The sequence below is a fragment of the Neophocaena asiaeorientalis genome, unplaced genomic scaffold, assembly GCF_003031525.2.
Source record: "Neophocaena asiaeorientalis asiaeorientalis breed wild unplaced genomic scaffold, Neophocaena_asiaeorientalis_V1.1 scaffold118, whole genome shotgun sequence".
NCBI lineage: Eukaryota > Metazoa > Chordata > Mammalia > Artiodactyla > Phocoenidae > Neophocaena > Neophocaena asiaeorientalis.
In genome coordinates, this window is record NW_020175528.1 from 11,238,444 (window position 1) to 11,256,729 (window position 18,286).

Below are 18,286 nucleotides of genomic sequence, written 5' to 3' on the forward strand. Positions count from 1 at the left end.
CTGTGTGTTCAGTTCACCCACCTTTCCATATACAGATGTATGGAAATCTCCAACGTCCTGGTGTGTTGGGCAGAGGAACTTTTTGTTGAGTTACAGATGTTTTCCTGGTGGTGGATTGAAGAGGAGAGACAGAGCATGTCTCGCATCACCGTGATGCTGCTGTCACTCCCAGGAACCTCTCTCTTAAACAAAACATCTCCATTTGAGTTCTATGAATTTCAATAAGCATTACATGTCATACATGGGTGCTGGCTCATAAGTCTTATGAGTGGTATTATATTTTTAAAAATTAAATATGCAGAGAAAGAAAATGCTGGCATTTGCTAGTCTATGGCTAAAAGCTCAATCCCCCATTCATAAACTAGACTTTTTAGCACTGAAGTAGGCTACATGGTTAAATTTAAGGTATATATTTGGAGGGTCTTTTCAAGAGTAGACTGGTAACAGCAGCCCTCACTTCCCAATATGTCCTTACTTGTCCTGAAGTGAATGGGATAATACTATAAAGTTAGCTAGCCACAAGAGTATGCTTAATCATTTGTTACTGGTCAGGGTTCAGCCAGAGAAGGCAAATGCTCTGTAAGACGGTTTCTACCCTCAAAGCAATGACACCCTCCGCTGGGGTATAAATTCGCTGGACCTCTCAAAGTTGGGGTGGGCAGAGACATGACTGATGATCTGGTGCTTCCATCAGAGGTTTTACCAATAGCAGCCGAGGATTATACAACTTTACATCTAGTGTCTCTCTAGGTAGAAAGGAAGGACTGAAGAATGCATCCTTTGGGAAGATTTGCAAGTGCAGATGAGAGTGGAGTGAGAAATGAGCATTCCTGGCATCTTTCCTAAAAGTGTGAGAACCGTATTCTGAGAATGGGAGAAATTATCATTGAGTGGTATGTGATACGACTACTAACGCCTAGGGCACGGGCTATGGAAGCAACTGATACTGCTTCAGAAACGCTGCTCCTCCGTGCTGAGCGTGATACTTGATGACTTCAGTGCTCGAGGGAAGAGACATGCCGGAGCTGATAAGAAAGAAGGCATAATTTGGCTCCATTATGGTAAAGGATATTTACACAAAATGTGACTCCCTGCCCCCAAGAAAAAGATGACCAGTAAGTCAGCCTATTTAGAAAATGATCCAGCCATCAAACTCTATAATCAGTATGCATTGGCTTGCTTTCTTTAGTACCAGAAAGACAATATCTGGACAAACTTTTCCAAGTTGTGAATCACTTTATAATTGCTATGTCCAGGAAATTCCAAACTGAAATCCACCCCATCCCCTGTTTCCTTTCCAACCAAGTGGGGTATTTTTTTACTCAATTAACCTGGGAATTTTTTTCCTTGGTGGAGATATAAATGTCCCTTTCGTTGCCGAAGGGATCCATAACCTAAAAGATTTAATAAGATTTTATTAATCATACTAGGAACTCTCCGATGGGGGGAAAGTAAAAGGGGGGAACAAAATTCCAAGTTAAAACATCCAGTGTCACAAAGAATGCTGCTGTTGGCTTCCCTCTGTATCCATTAATGGACAAATCAGAGTCTGATGCCCATCCATTTCTCTTTGCGGACTGTTTCTTACACACTGAAGGAGAAGCTAAAAAAGGTTTTTGTCTATTGGCTCTAATATTGATTCCTCATAGCAATGAGATAGAAAAAAATTCAAGATGCCCTGTGCAAAGCTTTGCTATGGATTTTAGTTTTGAATGGGCATAACATAGGTTTACAGGTAAAATGGAACCCCTTGTCCAAAAGTATATAGGTTGGGATTCCATCCTGTGTGTATGGTGGAGCCAGAGACTCAGATATGAGGGGTAGTTCTATTAAACAGGTTCTTAAAAGCAATCTGTCAATCAGGAAGCTTCAGGAAAGAAGCTCCACAACCCCCGCTCTCACCCGCAAGCTCAGGAAACTAACACAAAACCCATGACAGAACTTTATTTTAATGACCCATCTTACCTCAGAAAATTGTCTGACTGTGAGCTCCCCAAGACTGTGTGGCTGTCTTATTAATTTGCATATCAGTAGGACTTAAGACTGGTTGCTACACAAAGGAGATGCTCAAAATATTTGTTGAATGGAATTTCTCTCTCCTATTGATGAAGTTATTAACGTCTTTATAGAATTGGGACTACTTAAAATGTTTCTCAAATACTTTAATTTCAAAATCCCTACCTTTAAGTAAAATTTTGTTGTTATAAATGATGTGGCTGAGCACTGTACTGGGACTCTTTCTCTGTTTCTGCTGAGTTTCCTAAAGGCTGAGAACAAAATAGCACGGGGCAAGAACTTGCAGTTTTCAGAGTGAGGCTGAAACCCCTACACAGACCCTGCATAGCAGGGACCAAAAACTGAAGTTTTGACCCTCAGATCCTCACCCATCTTGAGGGTATAAAAGAACTGAAGTGAAGAAGTCAGGGAACTAGAGGAAGGATTGATTTGTTGAGAGTATCTAGAGGAGGAGGGGCTTCAAGGAGCACATGGAGAGCTTCAGTGGGACCACCATTGCTTAGGAACAGAATAGAATCATCTGACTCCTGCCTGAGAAAAAAATCTCTGGGGGGAGGTTGGTTCCCCAGAGGACTTGTGGCACTACTAGCACAGAGCTTTCCAATAGCTGTACTCCCCAAAGTTCTTGCCTTTTTGGAGCAAAAGAACCTAAGTAAGGGTATTGGCTTGTGGTCTCAATGCACAGACTACTGCCCAAGGGGGTTTCTGCCAGAGATGTAATCTGACCAGAAAGAAGCTGAGGGGGAGATTATAAATCGACAGCTGAAGGAGAGGCACTGCCCTGCAACAGAGCTGAAGTTGGAGGGGCTCAGTCAGGACCTGCTTTGTAACTTGGGGGACACAGTAAAAAAGGAAAACGTGGGGTTCTCTTCTTCAAAATTTATTAAAAATTTCAAGATGGCGATGACAGAGCATTTAGACCAAGCCTGAGGCCCCTCTAACCTTGTGGTCCTGAGCATCCACACGGGACTCACACCAGTGAATCTGGCCCTGGACACAGTAGTGAAATCACACAGCTCACAAAAGTTCCCAAAAGCTGACTCAACAGAAATTAAGCATAAACTTCTGCCACAGCCAGAGAAAATCAGTGGGGATTACAGAGATTCCAATGAAAGACGCCTCTTTACCTCTCTTCCTCTTCCGATCCTCCAGGAGTAAGAGGCAGCCTAGTAAGCAGGAAGATGAGTAGAAACTAGGCAGAGAAATCAGCCTGAACGTTTGTCATCACCTCACCACTTCTCCCCACTGCAGAAGCAGACAAAATGGCGAAGGGGGAAGCTTAGCTTTACGTGAAGTTTAGAATTTTAAGTATTTTAGAAGATGGACATTTTAATTACTGAAATAAGATATTTTGAGAAGGAAACAAAAGTAACTTGACAACTTTTTTTTTTTGACATCTGAGACTTGCCCAAGATTTATGCAAGGTGGTCATGAAAAAGAGGCCGACATATGACATAGTGGGTTTACAGGACAGTGATGGGAAAGAATAAAGGTACTTTATGAATGTGCGCCCAAAGAATTCTGCTGGTTCACTGTAATGGTTTCAGATGTTTTTTTAAATTTATTTACTCAAACTTTTCTGGGTAAACGCGCACACACACACACACACACACACACACACACACACACACACACACGGGTGCCCACATATATAGATGGACTTTAGGATATACTTACATGAACATAACAGATTATTCGAGGTGAAGAAATTGAAGTAGTGACTTAATTGAGAAATGTTTCAGAATTACATCAGTTACAAGCTGCAGCAAAAATAGAGCTGATAATCAAAAAAAAAAAAGTGTGCAACTTTTTGTTGTTGTTTCACCTACATGAGAGAAATGCTCTAGGAATCTGAACTACGGAGGTGGGAGATAACTCTAGACCAAGGGAGACATACCAAAAAGGGCATTTTGGTAAAGTGTTCAATTTTAAAGTAATTAAATCATCTGCAACGAACAGGCAAGAAATGTGCTTTTACTGCCCTCAAGTGGTTTTAGTTTATCATTGCAACATCTCTATTTCAAGAGTGCTTCCATCACGTTCGCATCTTAGAGACTGTTTGTCAAAAGATATCTGGAATGAAGACTTTTACTGCTCAAATATTTTTCCAAATAATCAAATAGATTAAGTAGCTTTATGTAATTGTGTTGAAATATGTCCACTCTATACAGATTTTCAAAATTAATTGGTTTTGTCTTTTTTTTAAAATTTGTCTATGATTGCTTCATGAGCTCTAAGTTAACTGGTTAGTGTTTTGGGTAGGGAAAGGGTTTGGGGATAACTTTATATTCCAAGTTAAACACGCAAGCAGTCTCATTTCATACAAATGTTCAGAGAGGTCATACCTCGACATCTAAGCACTGTTTGCTTGCTTCTCCTTCTACCTCACAGGAAGCTCACTACTCCCTCCCTGGGTGCTGGGTCTGTGCAGAACTGGCTGGTCAGTCCACTATGTTGCTGGCTTGGATTCTCCTTGGCTCTTTCAGATACTGCCAGCCCCTTGCAAACCCAGGCTTGGAGGGGTTGCTTGCAGTTTCTGCTCCCAGGGCATCTAATTTTTTCCACCTTCTACAGCCCACCTGCATTCCTTGATGATAAACCCATTCCTCCATCTTGCAAACCATTAACACAGGGCAGAGCACTTTTCACATTGCCTCCCTCTTCTACTTTTAGGGCCCCTTGTGATTACTTTGGGCCCAATCTATAATCTATTTACCTATTAGTTGGTTAGCAGCCATAATTCCATCTGCAACCTTAACTTCCCTTTGCTGTGTAAAGTAGCATATCACAGATTCCAGGGCTTAGGATGTGAACTTCTTTGGGCAGCTATTGTTTAACCTACCACCACTTGTCTCCAGATTTCAGGGGTGTTTCCCCTACAACCTCAGTTCTCTAATGTGTCTAAAAATAGTTGCTGATTGTTCTTATTCGTTCAGCTTTCTCTTATTCTAAGGACAGGAGCAATGACTTCTAAGCTCTTTACATTATCAGGGCTAACACTGGAAGTAGTAATTTTTCATACTAGATCTAGACTTCTTACATAGCAATAACTGAATCTCTTACATCTTTTGTCTGTAGCCTTAGACACACAAGTTTTAAGAGAGAGGATGTGGAAGGAAGTTAATCTGTCCATTATAAAGACTTTGCTTTAAATTTGAGGAATTTAGAGGAAAAGACAGAATATAAAAGATTTACATTTCACAGAAGTCAGTAGTCTTTCACGTAGTCTTTTGAAAATAAGTAAGAGGACAATTGAAGCAGACAAGGAGGAGACTTATCACAGAATTATAATCTGAAAGCCACGCCTTGTATCATCTTTTATACGCTTTGCATTTCAACAAAAATGTATATTCTATTCCAATTAATTGGGTTAATCTGGAAAACTTAAAAACCAGAGCACATTATTCTAGGAAAATTTTAAAATGTGTGTATATCACTTAAACTACTTTCTAATCATAGTCAAAGAGTACATTTAAATACAACTCCTAAAGCTAAGCATTTAATAGTGATCTGTTAGAAATAAGGGAAAAGGTTTGAAAGTTACCCATGTACTGCAATGTTGCTGAAATGTATATAATGGAGAAAACAATTGCAAAATGACATGCAGGTGTGCAGGTGTGCTAGCAGACTTAACATGATTTCATTGCAATATGAAGGGCATTATTGCATTATTATGTATGCATTATTAATCACCAGGATCCATAATTTGATGACAATTATGTTAACACTTTTTTGAAATGTTTAGACAAGTGTTGATATACATTTTCCATTTACTTCTGGCAGAAAGTCGCAAAGTCTTCCCTCTCTTGTCTTTCTAAAGTATAACCACATAGTTGGCTAGGGATTTAGGAAATGTGGTAAATTGTGAAGCATCCATCTCTTTACCAGAGTATATTTCACATCCTATATATTATGTCAGAGGGTGAAAACTGTTAGCCTCAGGTAAAGTTTGGTCTGCAGACACATTTCTTTGGGCTATTTCTTTTTTTAAAAAAATATTAAATTAGTTCCCAGTATTTAACAGACAGAAGACTGAAATTTAAAAATTTTGGAATTTTAGCTTTTACATTGGGAACATATTTCCATAATTAACAGAAGACTGATATGAGAAGAAAGTCCCTTCTTGGGGAGGGGCCTGGAAGGCACAGGAGGGAATGCCTCTTTGATTGGCAGTGTTCCTACCATTCTCTACTGTATTACATCCATTCTATGCATTAATGCCCCTGTAGGCATTGGAGTTTGCACCCCAGACACTTTCCTTTGCCATGTCAGTCGTTGGTGAGTTCACAGACATCTAGCAATCTCTAAATTTATAGTGGACACGAGGATGAAATTACACAGAAGAGCCTAGCCATAGAAATTCTAATTCCCATAAGCAGCTGAATCTGTCCATCAGCGTTTGTAACCATTGGTATGCTCTAAAATTTGTAAACTGCAGTTGAAAGGAAGTCTTGTAGCCAGATAATATCTGACTCATTTTTTTGTAGTATGATTAATTATACTATAAAAAGTATTTTTAAAATCCAGTCAGGATTCTTTGGACTCGTAAACACTCAAACCCCAATGGGTTTAAAACTAAAAGCCAGGAGTGAAGGTTGGAGTGTAGGAGATATTTAAGAAAATAGTAGTGAGAGTAGCAGACTGAGAACTGAGCACTCTGGGCTCTCTTTCTCTCAGTCTCCTGCAAAGTGTCCCTGCTTCTTTTATTTGTTTGTTTTTTACTCTATATTTGGCTGCATTGGGTCTTCGTTGCTGCGTGTGGGCTTTCTCTAGTGGCGAGCGGGGACTACTCTTCATTGCAGTGCACGGGCTTCTCATTGCGATGGCTTCTCTTGTTGCGGAGCATGGGCTCTAGGTGCACGGGCTTCAGTAGTTGCAGCATGCAGGCTTTAGAGAGCGCAAGCTCCAGTAATTGTGGCACGTGGGCTCAGTAGTTGTGGCTCGCAGGCTCTAGAGCACAGGCTCAGTACTTGTGGCGCATGGGCTGTGTTGCTCCACGGCACGTGGGATCTTCCTGGACGAGGGATTGAACCCGTGTCCTCTGCATTGGCAGGCAGATTCTTAACCACTGCGCCACCAGGGAAGTCCCAAAGTGTCCCTGCTTCTGAGTGCATTTCTTACGATGCCTCTTCTTCCCCCACTCACCCACCCTTATTTCAATTAGTTTCCCCTCCCAACCTTAATCTTCACATTGCCAGACTGTGTCCACCCCAGCCCATGGCCTTTTGTCAGTCTCCATTGGTCTCTGAGAAAGGGCTCTGATTGGTCTAGCTCATCTTTTGAAACCAACTACAGAAATCATAAAGCAGTGTGCAGCTTCTGGATTGGTAGCTTTGGACTAATAACATGCCTTGTCCAATCAGTCACAGCCAATGATATGTTAACATCATCATAATCATCACTGTCATCTTGTATCACCACAGTCAGTACCACTGCTAACGTTTAATGGATACTTACTATGTGCCAGACAACCTCCTAAACCCTCTAGACGTGATTCATTTAATCCCAATAACAACTTGGGAGGCAGACGCTCTTTTGACCGTATTTTATGGATGAGGCCAGTGAGCATGGTTGTCTGTGCTCAGCAGAGACTTGAAGGCAAGGGCAGCTTCCCTTCCAACCAGCTGAGGGGGGACAAGCAATAACAGACGTGTCTAGAACAAACCATTTTCCCTTTGGGCTTGCAAAAGAGGAGGTTCACAGAGAATTACAAGGTAATCCCTTCGTTGAGAAATTACTGAAACTGGTTTGCAATTTGCTTTGTTTGCACAGTTGTGCATCTCTCTAAACGTTTTATGGGCTGGTACAGTCAGCATTTGAGACAGGGCAAACCCCAGGCCAGATTTTAAAGTACATAGAGCTCTTGCATTCCCACCCCCTTTCTGTGCTCCCTGATCCCATGGAACTCCTTTCTTTCTTCTTTCTTCCCCTTTCCTCAGTCTCTGCTGTTGCTAGCTCCTCAGAGGTAAACCCTTTAGTTCCCTCCTCTGAAGACTCAATCTCACCCCTATGATTTAGACCACATTGCGAACATGGGACTTGACAAGGTTGGGCAGTGGCCAGACCGGTTTTAGATTGCTACTCAATCTAAAACACCTGGATAGTCACAGGTTCTGCATACTTTGTGTCTAGAAAGCCAGTCACAGACTCTGTGGTCAATTCCAAGAAAAAGTAGGACCTCAGTTGAGGGCCAGCAGTCAAATACAAGTCAAAGGGCAGCATGATGGGTGATGCAGACACATCTAGGTGCTCCAAGAGGGAGGAGCTAAGTAGTGGGAGGTAAGTCAGAAGCCAGAGGGAACTCTGGGGAGAATGAACACAGTGGGACAAACTCAGCCAAGAGGCTGTTGTGTCAGCTGTCTTATAACCACATTTGCTTGGGGTTGTTGGGAATCTATTTGCATACATCATACACAAGAATTCTTAAAGGTAGCTACACACTCATTGGACAACCGAAAAACACAGGCGCCAGATTTCCTGCCATGAGGTGGTCTCAGTGGGCCTCTGCTCCTTCCATTCTTTCTTCCTTCCTTCCTCCCTTCCTTCCCTCCTTCCTTTCCTTCTATCTACCTATATCAAATATTTATTGAGTCCTTATCAGGTGTTGGAGATCTAATGGTGAATAAAACAGTAATACTCCTTACCCCAAGGATTTCACATACCAGAGGTGAAGATAGGCAAGAAATAAAAAGTTCTACTAAGATTCCTATTGCCAACATTTGCTTGATGTATTCTTTGGACATCAAGCCACACCTGACCAAGGAGCCCCCATTAAGACAGAACTTACCTAGCAACCTCTCAGTAAGCCTAGTGAGTAAGCATCAAAGCTAGCTCACAACTTCCTCCTAAATACCTGCTTGCCCAATGTTTCTTTGTGGATGAATTATGCTTCCTGTCCAATTTCCAAGATCTTTTTGTTTCTAAAGACTTACTGTCTTAATGTTCTTTTCTTCTTATCCTAACCAGCCTTCAGAAAATACTCTAATGTCAGCCATGTGTACGTTAATACGAATTTGAATCATTGCGCAACCTCTCCTTAGGGACATGGCCATCTTCCTTCCTAGTTTGAAAAACTGAATGAAAGTGGCTTTCCCCTGCTAAAGAAATGTGAGGAGTTGGGTTTTCAATGAAGCAATAGCAGGGAGAAAGCCTGTCCAAATACACACCTTCTTCATTACATGTAAAGCTGGCCTTCATTCAGTATTTCCTCTGGTTTTAATTAGAAGCAAACAGTACTTTGTGCCTTCTGAAAATGCTCAGGGGTAATGCAGAACTAATCTGCCTTTTCCTAAGACTCCCAAGTTTAAATTTCCTAATTACAGTTGTTTGCCAGCAGTTCTTTATTAGTGCAGTGTCAGCTTCCAATAAGGGGAGGACTCGTGGCAGCGAAGCCAGTCTTTTAGGGAGGAGACAGACAGCTCGAAGTTCATGACCATTCTCACTAAAGGGACACTGAATATAGGAAAAGGGTCCAAAGTCAACTTAAATAAGCTGGAAAGAGCAGTGTCTGCCTTTGCCTCATGCTGAAGTTAGGGCAGAGAACATACCTATTCATTCCTGACAATTTAAGGCCTCATGAACTAGGTACTGCTTAGGGCAAATTAATTGTGTTGAAAGAGAAAGCACCCGTGAATGCATTTAACTGTGTCCCTATTATTGGAAACTTTACATTTTATATTCTGTGTAGGGTGGAGACAAGACTTTATAAATGATCAGGAAGATGTTTCTTGCGTGTTTAAGTCAGACTAAAAAGTGTCCAACTACATACTAATAGCAATTCAGTCTCTAAAAATAAACTTTGTGTCTGTTACTTACAATGCTGGCTTCATTGAGAGTCTATTTTACATGGTTTTTCCGTGCCCAGAAAAAAAGAGGTGTGGTTCTTACTGCAAACACTTTTGAAGATCTATTTGATGATTTTGTAGGACCCATAAAGTGCCTAAGGATTACTCATATATTGCCGGCTTCAGTGTAACTGTAAAGATCGTAGTGATTGTTTCTTAACTCTCTGCAGATGTTGGAAAATTTCAAGTCAAGTGCTTCATAAAAAATATCACTCTACCTATGCCTGGCTCCTTTATTTTAATGAATGGAATTCTTTAAAAGCTTGGAATTGTGTGTGTTTGGTTACTCTAGGCAATAATTAAGATTAATTATTGTACAGAGCTCCAGAAAATTGAAACTGACTTGCTATATTTCATGAGCTTCTATCAAAAGAAAACAAGGTGTGTTTTTTTTTTTTTTGCAGTACGCGGGCCTCTCACTGCTGTGGCCTCTCCCGTTGCGGAGCACAGGCTCCGGATGCGCAGGCTCAGCGGCCATGGCTCACGGGCTCAGCCGCTCCGCGGCACGTGGGATTCTCCCGGACCGGGGCACGAACCCGTGTCCCCTGTATCGGCAGGTGGACTCTCAACCACTGCACCACTAGGGAAGCCCAACAAGGTGTTTTTTTTTTTCCCTTTGTCTGCTTTTATTGCTCCTTGTAGTTTATTGAAGGATGGATAATGATACTTATTTGGAGGAGTTGGGGAGAAAGGAACAGGACAAATTTTTTCCTGTTCCCACATTTTCATGTAAAATCAGAGTCTGTGAAGCAAAAACTAATACAAGAAGTGATACAGCCCACCTTCCTCAGGTTTTCCTCTCCCACATTTTACCCAGAGGAAATTTATGCCCAGAAAGATGAAGTCACTTACAAAGGTGAGAAATCAGTTGGGAAAAGGACAAGAACTGTGATCTACATTCTCCAGATTTCTGGTCCAGTGTTCTTACCACTTAGAAAGAGCAATAGTAGGAGGGAGACTTTTATGAATATAACACAAATTTAGTAAATTTCTTTAGATCTGTGCATGATGCATACAGTTTTTATAGCAAAGCCTTTGGAAAACTTACATAAAGATGGAATAACTGAGCCCACCTGTGAAAAAAAAGAGAGAGAAACATACTTTACTTGAATATTCTGGAGAGGCTAGAATGGACAGCCACCACTTATTGACAGTTGAGAAATTAAGTTGGCCCTTGATATATCTCTCTGCTAGTCAAATCTATACCAAAGCAAGCATATTCTTTCGGTATTGCGAGATCGATCCAGAAAGCAAAACTTCTCTATTCAAGCCATGTAACTATCAGAATTCCTCTTGGAAGTAAACAAAACTAACTCCAGATGAGCTAAATCCAAAAAGAATTTCTCAAAAAGGTTATTGGAGGGCTTCCGTGGTGGCGCAGTGGTTGAGAGTCCGCCTGCCAATGCAGGGGACACGGGTTTGTGCCCTGGTCTGGGAAGATCCCACATGCCGCGGAGTGGCTAGGCCCGTGAGCCATGGCCGCTGAGCCTGCATGTCCGGAGCCTGTGCTCTGCAACGGGAGAGGTCACAACAGTGAGAGGCCCGCGTACTGCAAATAATAAATAAATAAAAAGGTTATTGGATACTCACAAAGTTTCCAGAAAAGCTGGAATGTTAGGCACAGAAAAAAGGCAGGAACCAAGAAAGCCTGAGCACCAGGAACACAGCTAAACATCAGGATGGACATGATGGCCATACCTGCAGGATGTCAGATGTTGCCCCTGCCAGTCTTGGACATTGTCTGCTACTGACATCATTGCCAAGGCTCACCCTGGAGCTGTTGTCTCTGCTACCTGCACCAGGACAACATCTTTGTCCCTGTATCTTCACATCATTTGCCTTAGAGTGGATTTATTGGCTGAGAGTGTCTGACAATGTCAAGGTTATATGCCTTTATCCTGGGTGCTACAAAAGCTGTAAAAGCAAGCACCTGCCATTTCTTATTTTTGTGGACATCAAGAGTAACGGGTAATTCCTTACCTCACTCCTTACCCAAGAAGGAAAGGCGTACACATGACAGGCAACCAATACCACCAAAGACATCAGCTTCACAGATATCCAGAGCAAATCACGTGCATATTATTCAGTTAAGAGGGAAAAAATGGCCATTTTCAACAACATCTACACAATAAACAATTACAATTATAAAGAAAAGGACATATGGGATCATATGTATATGTATAGCTGATTCACTTTGTTATAAAGCAGAAACTAACACACCATTGTAAAGCAATTATACCCCAATAAAGATGTTTAAAAAAAAAAAAAAAAAAAAAAGAAAAGGAGGTGCATAACCCAGTGAATGTTTAACAAAGAATCCTCCCCCCACCTCCAAAATCTAAACCAAGTCTAACACTACCTAGCTGCATGACCTTGAATAGGTCCCTTCGCATCTCTGGTTCTGTTTCATCATCTTCTGAATGAGAGAGTTCAACAAAATAACCTTAAGGTCTCTTCTTGTGGTGACAGTCCCTAACTCAAACCTGGTAGTATCAGAAGAGAGTGGGTGGCTTAGTCTTGTGGCCTGGTAAACCAGATCTCAAATGGAAGAAACAATCATGAAATTGAAAGCAGGTGTGTGCAGACAGACAAGAAAGAAGTCTAAAGTTAATTGTTTTTTTAAAAAATTTCATCACTCATGCTCTGATTCAGATAAAGAAATGATTTTAAAAATTTCTCAAGGGGTAAAATATTTCTGTCACCAGATAGGAGGCAGGAAATCATATGCTGGAAAGGCAATGGGAGTAGCTAATTCAGATTTGTTGGTGAGAATCTGTGCTGGTAAAGTGAAGAGGATACAAGAGCACTTGGTAGAGCAGGACGGTATTTATTTCTGCATCATCAGTATCACCATTTTCAGTGTTGTAGTTTTCAATGATCATCATTGGCATCAACTGACAATCTTTGATTTCTAATGCCCAACGAAGCTTTAAGAAAAAAAATCTCAAGAAGCTCTGAAAATGAGGCAAAGTTAAAATTTCTTGAGAAAGTATTAAATATCCTGAATTTACTTTCAGAGTAATAAGGTATAACAGAAGCCTGGTTAGGACATAATATTGAAGGGGGTCTTTTTATCTTTCTCAAATCTTATCTCTATTCATGTTTCATCGTTTACAATAGGAATCCTGTGACTCACATGAGAACACAGGTATAAGAATCGTGTGACTGTATTTTTATAGAAAGAATGTGAATTGGAAGACTGGCCTCTAATTTCATCTCTGCCCAAATTCTGAAATCCTTAGTAGAGTTTGCTTTAAAAGGAAACTTCTGTGGGTAAAATAATGTGAGAACCTGTAGTGACAGTCTTTGCCACTCAATTCTTATTTAGACCACCAACCTCGAAGTTACTTCAGGGTCCTTCATTATTAGGAAGCCAGAGGACTTCTGGAAAATTATGTGTTTTCAAACAGTCCTTGGACAGTGTTCTGCTTTTGATTTTCTGAGAAAAACTCTCATACTTATCATCAAAGCATATTTCACCATGAATCTATTTTCCCCAAATGTGAAATTTACAAATTGGAGCAGTCAATACATACTCTTATGATGTGCCCAAGATCATGCATTAGTCTATTAATAATCAATTCCATAATACTGCATATACAAATCAGCTTTCTAGAAGAAGATCCTGGAATATGGTGACAAATTAGAAAATGCATGCAGAGAATAACTAATAGACATATTTACATTAAAACATTTGAAAGGATAACATCAACTTGAAGTATGAACACTCTATGGACCACCTTATATTCCCTTTTACACCTTCTCACGGTAAATGATCTTAATGGAAGGCAATAAGTAAGAAATGTGATTGGTCAGCAGTGTTTATGCTAATATTTGAGGAAAAGAAGTTAAATAGCTTCAGATAATTTTTGAGCAAAAATGACTATGATTTCTCAAGCATTAGTCATAGGGAAAGGGGAATAAGAGCATTAGGAGAATTATTTAAACAGCAGTTTATATTAAAACATTTTAATTACAAAAATCCATTAAATATTTAAAACCAAAGAAGTATTTGGCAATCCAACTCTAGGCAACAGAAACTTGGTTATAGTATTTCGTACACCTGTTAAACTATGAAGAAAGGCTTTAGTTTCTTTTAAGATTTTTTTCTATTCATCTTTGGCATTTAGAGTAGATTAGCTAATTATTGGGTGTGGATGTCTGCGGCTGGAGCTTTTCTCCTGAGGAATCAATATTTATTTAATGATTTTTTTTAAGGCAAAATTATCATCTGTTTTTTCAGGGTGGTCGTGGTACTTTCCAGTTGTAAAATTAACTCGGCTGAGATTCAAGAAATGCACATGGGTTAAGGTTAAATGGAGAATTTTTATTCTTTTAGAATTGAAATTTGGGCTGGTTAGAGCCTCTCATCATTTTTTCCCTCTAAACGTAGGGCCGTGTTATTCTGGAGAGTGATCACTGTTAAATCTAAGGTAAGTCTTAGTACGAGTCTTTATTCCTTCCTATTAAAGGAATTGCCCTTAGTTCTCCAATCTCTACCCCCCCACACACAATATTACACACTATAAACTAAGATTAAGAAGGTGAATAAATTCAGCACTAACAAAATGAGTCCTTTGGCCTTTGCAAAATCAAGCCAGTTCACCCTGAGCCAAGAAGAAGAAGATAGTTTTGTTCTGATGTATTAAGTCAGTTTTTTTCAATTATTTTAAAAATACTCCTTTAATTAGAAAAGCATACAATTCAACTTTAAAACAGTTTGTTTTAAACAGCCAATTCATCTTTAGAAAAGCCTAGGAGAACAGAAATAAGGATTATCATCCTTCATCTTATGGAGGAAAGTGATAATAATCATTCACTGATCTATTATCCATACAAAATAAAGCGCTGGAGAAACGTTAGAATTTAAACAATCTTGGCATCTGGGGTAAGTTTAGAAAAGTAGGAAAGCCACATTAAAACAAAAAGAAAGAAAAGCTTTTAAGAGGCTAAAAACAGACCAGATGTTGACTTCTGGATGTCAATGGCAACAAGAGAAAACAACACATGTGGATTCAATGTTCTTTCCACAGACAGAATCTCAGAAAAACATATTCTCTGAGAGCCGACCAATTATGTTTGACTGTAAACCACTGTCTTAACACACCCTACCACATTCCTGTGCCTGGGAAAATAAGAGGGATGGAGATAAATAGGCTTAAAAGATAGGTCCAAACTTCAAGGAGAACAGTCAGGAAATTACCAGTGATTGAAATAAATAAAAACTCACATTGCGTGGATATCTCTCATCATTAGCTTCAACATTTTCATTTGCCTGGAGGAAAACCAACTAGATATTTCATGACCTAGATATTATCGGGATGTAAATGAGAAAAGTGAATCTCACACATATAATTTGCAGAGAATCACCCAGCAGGAAGGTTAAAAATGGGTTTGATATTGACTGTGTGTGTTTTCAGACTCCACAAACCCGTTTCTGCTTATGCAATCTCTACCTTAATTAGGGGCATTCCCAACCAACCAGATCAACCAGAAGATATAAAAGAACGCCCCTTAATTAGGGGCGTTCCCAATCAACCAGAAAATATAAAAGAAAACGCCCAGAATGGACTTCTAAACTTGAGACCCTTCACTAGATTTTTTATTTGCTGCCTCATAGCTGTATGATGCTGAAATTAAATTCTCTGGGTCTTTTGTCTCAACAGTCTTCCAATAACATAGTTAGATCATGGGGTCATGGTGTGATCTAATAAACAAGAGTGGAAACGCAGAGTCCCCTCTTAGGAGCATTTCACAGTCTAATGCAGGGAGGCAGCAAGGTAATTAGCTATGACGATACAGTGCAGCTATGAGCTGAGAGACAGGAACGCACAGAAAACCTTGGAAGTTCAAATAGGTACACTAACCCAGCGTGGTGTGGTGTAGGACACAGAAGTCTTCCTCAAAGAGGTGACCATTTTGCTGACTTTTGAAGAACCAGTGCAAGTAAACTAAGCAAGGATGTGAGGAAAAAGGCATTCCAGGCAGAATGAGTGCCCTGAGCTAGAACATGGAGCCTGAGAAAGCATAGGAATTCCAGACCCTATAAGTCGTGGCATGAGAAAAGGAACTTCGTTTTGTTCACTGATTTATCCCCAGTGCCTAGAAGGGTACCAGCCTCAAAGTAGGTTCAAAGCTATGAATGATTAAATCAATCAATCCAGTCATTTATTATCAGCCATTTTTTCAACATCTTTATTGGAGTATAATTGCTTTACAACGGTGTGTTAGTTTCTGCTGTATAACAAACATGTTCCCATATCTCTTCCCTTTGCGTCTCCCTCCCTCCCTCCCACCCTCCCTATCCCACCCCTCTAGGTGGTCACAAACCATGGATAACAGCCATTTTTGACTGTTGAATGGAGAGGCAGTTTTAAAGGGGCAAGGAGACTAGTCAGGAGACTTTGGCATTAGTCTAGGTACAAGATGATGGAAGCTTAGACGAGGGCAGTGGCAGCAAAGATGAAGGAATGTGAGAGAATTTGAAGTGTATTTTGGAAGTAGAGTCAGGGAACTTGGTGTTTAGAAGAATGAAGGGACCAAGGAGGGCTACCGCATGGCTGAAGGCATGCAGGAGTTGCGTTCTCTTCAAATCTAACAGTAGTAAATGGGGGTGGAGATAAATCCAAGTAAGCAGTAGTTATGCAGCGTTAGTATTTAAGTAATTGAGGTACTTAACTGATGTTAAGTGTTTCTTCTAACCTGACTCTAATTTTGTATAATAAGAAAAATATAAGTTAAAATTTTGCTTAACCATTTCAGCAGTTATACCTTTTTTTAAAAAGATCATAATTATGTTTCTTAGTGTTAGGCTTATGGATGATTTTTTGTTTCTTCTTTGTATGTTTTGATTGACTGTTTCACAACAATTACATAATTATGGGGTGGTCATATTTTATGCAATGGATGTATCTCTGAAACTCCTGCATAACAAATACTTGAAAAATTCAAGACTCGTTTCAGCAAAGCACAGATGTTATTTCTGTTTAACACCTACAGTGGTGCCACTATTAGTACAAACACAATTTACCATTCACTACCATTTTCAAAATATTATTGGGGGTATAAAGATTAGTATTATTTTAAAATTGATGAATAAATACAAATTATTTTAGAGTAATGAAAAGTGATACAAGTCAAATACACATAAAAGACACCACATTACACGTTCTTAGAAAAAAAATCTATTTCCTTTTTGAACAGTTGTATATTTGAATAGAAAATATCCTCTTATCTTTGAGTTAGGATTTTTATTTGCATGGTTTACCCTCTGTTTAGATAAGAATGCCTTAGGCACCATAGCCACCTACTGACATATCAAATTATAAGTGAATTACCTGAGAGAAAAATAAAACCCAAAATCTGCTTGGCAAATCAAAAATCAAACGGGTAGTCAATGTTACAGATATTTATCTAAATTTCTAGATATTAAGCAGCACATGAATTATTACTTTTATATAATTTTCCTTAAACAAAAAATGGAATTTAAATGTTAACTGAGTTATTAGTTCTGATTATCTTTGTAGTTTATATCTCATCCAATCGCTGAGAAACCAAAGGAACTCATTGAGTCTGTAATTGAAAGAGGCCAGGGTCATCTCAGTGGCCATCTGCAGGCCAACTGTACTTTCTGTCTCCAAGAAAGGAACCCTGAGGGATCTTTATCCATCTGAGTTATGTATGTGTGTGGGGAGAGGGGTGAGCATGGCAGGGAGATGTGGTGAGGGGTGGTTTGAACATTTCACTAAGTACAAACTGAAGGAATCAAAAAATTAGATGCTGAATGAAACAAGAGGCATAGACATCTGGAGGTCAGAAGTCTTACCCTACGGTAACACACCACACATCATACACACACAACTGGTTTCCACCTCTACTTCTTACTTTGTTCAAACATAGAAGTCTTCTTTCTCATGCTGGTTCACCATCATCAAAGTCTTTGACTCTATCCACTAGTGAGAAGCCTCTAGAATCTCTCTGATGAACTAAGAACACTTATTCTCTTCCATCTTCCGTAGAATGTTCCCAACATTCCAATAGAATGTTCCAAACTGCTCTGCTTTCTAAAGTAGCCTGTGGTTGGTTTCAAGACAGAAACACTTGACTAGAATCCTTCTGTGAAGAGTCGCCCCTTTCCACACCCACATTCCTTCATGAAATGTGGGAAGTGGGAGTCAGGAGAGGGCTTCAGAAACCTTTTTGTGAGATGGTTTATGGAATGCAGCATAGGTACACATAAGCCTAGACAGACATACAAATATATACTTGTTTACCAAGGTTGAAATCCTGAATTTTCTGAAGTCTGCCATTCATGAGAAGGTTTCATTATTCATAGACTGGTTACAAAATACATACTTATTTTCCAGGAAATGTAAGTAGAAAAAGACATACTTGGTATTAAATAAAACCCTATCTGTGCAGAAGAC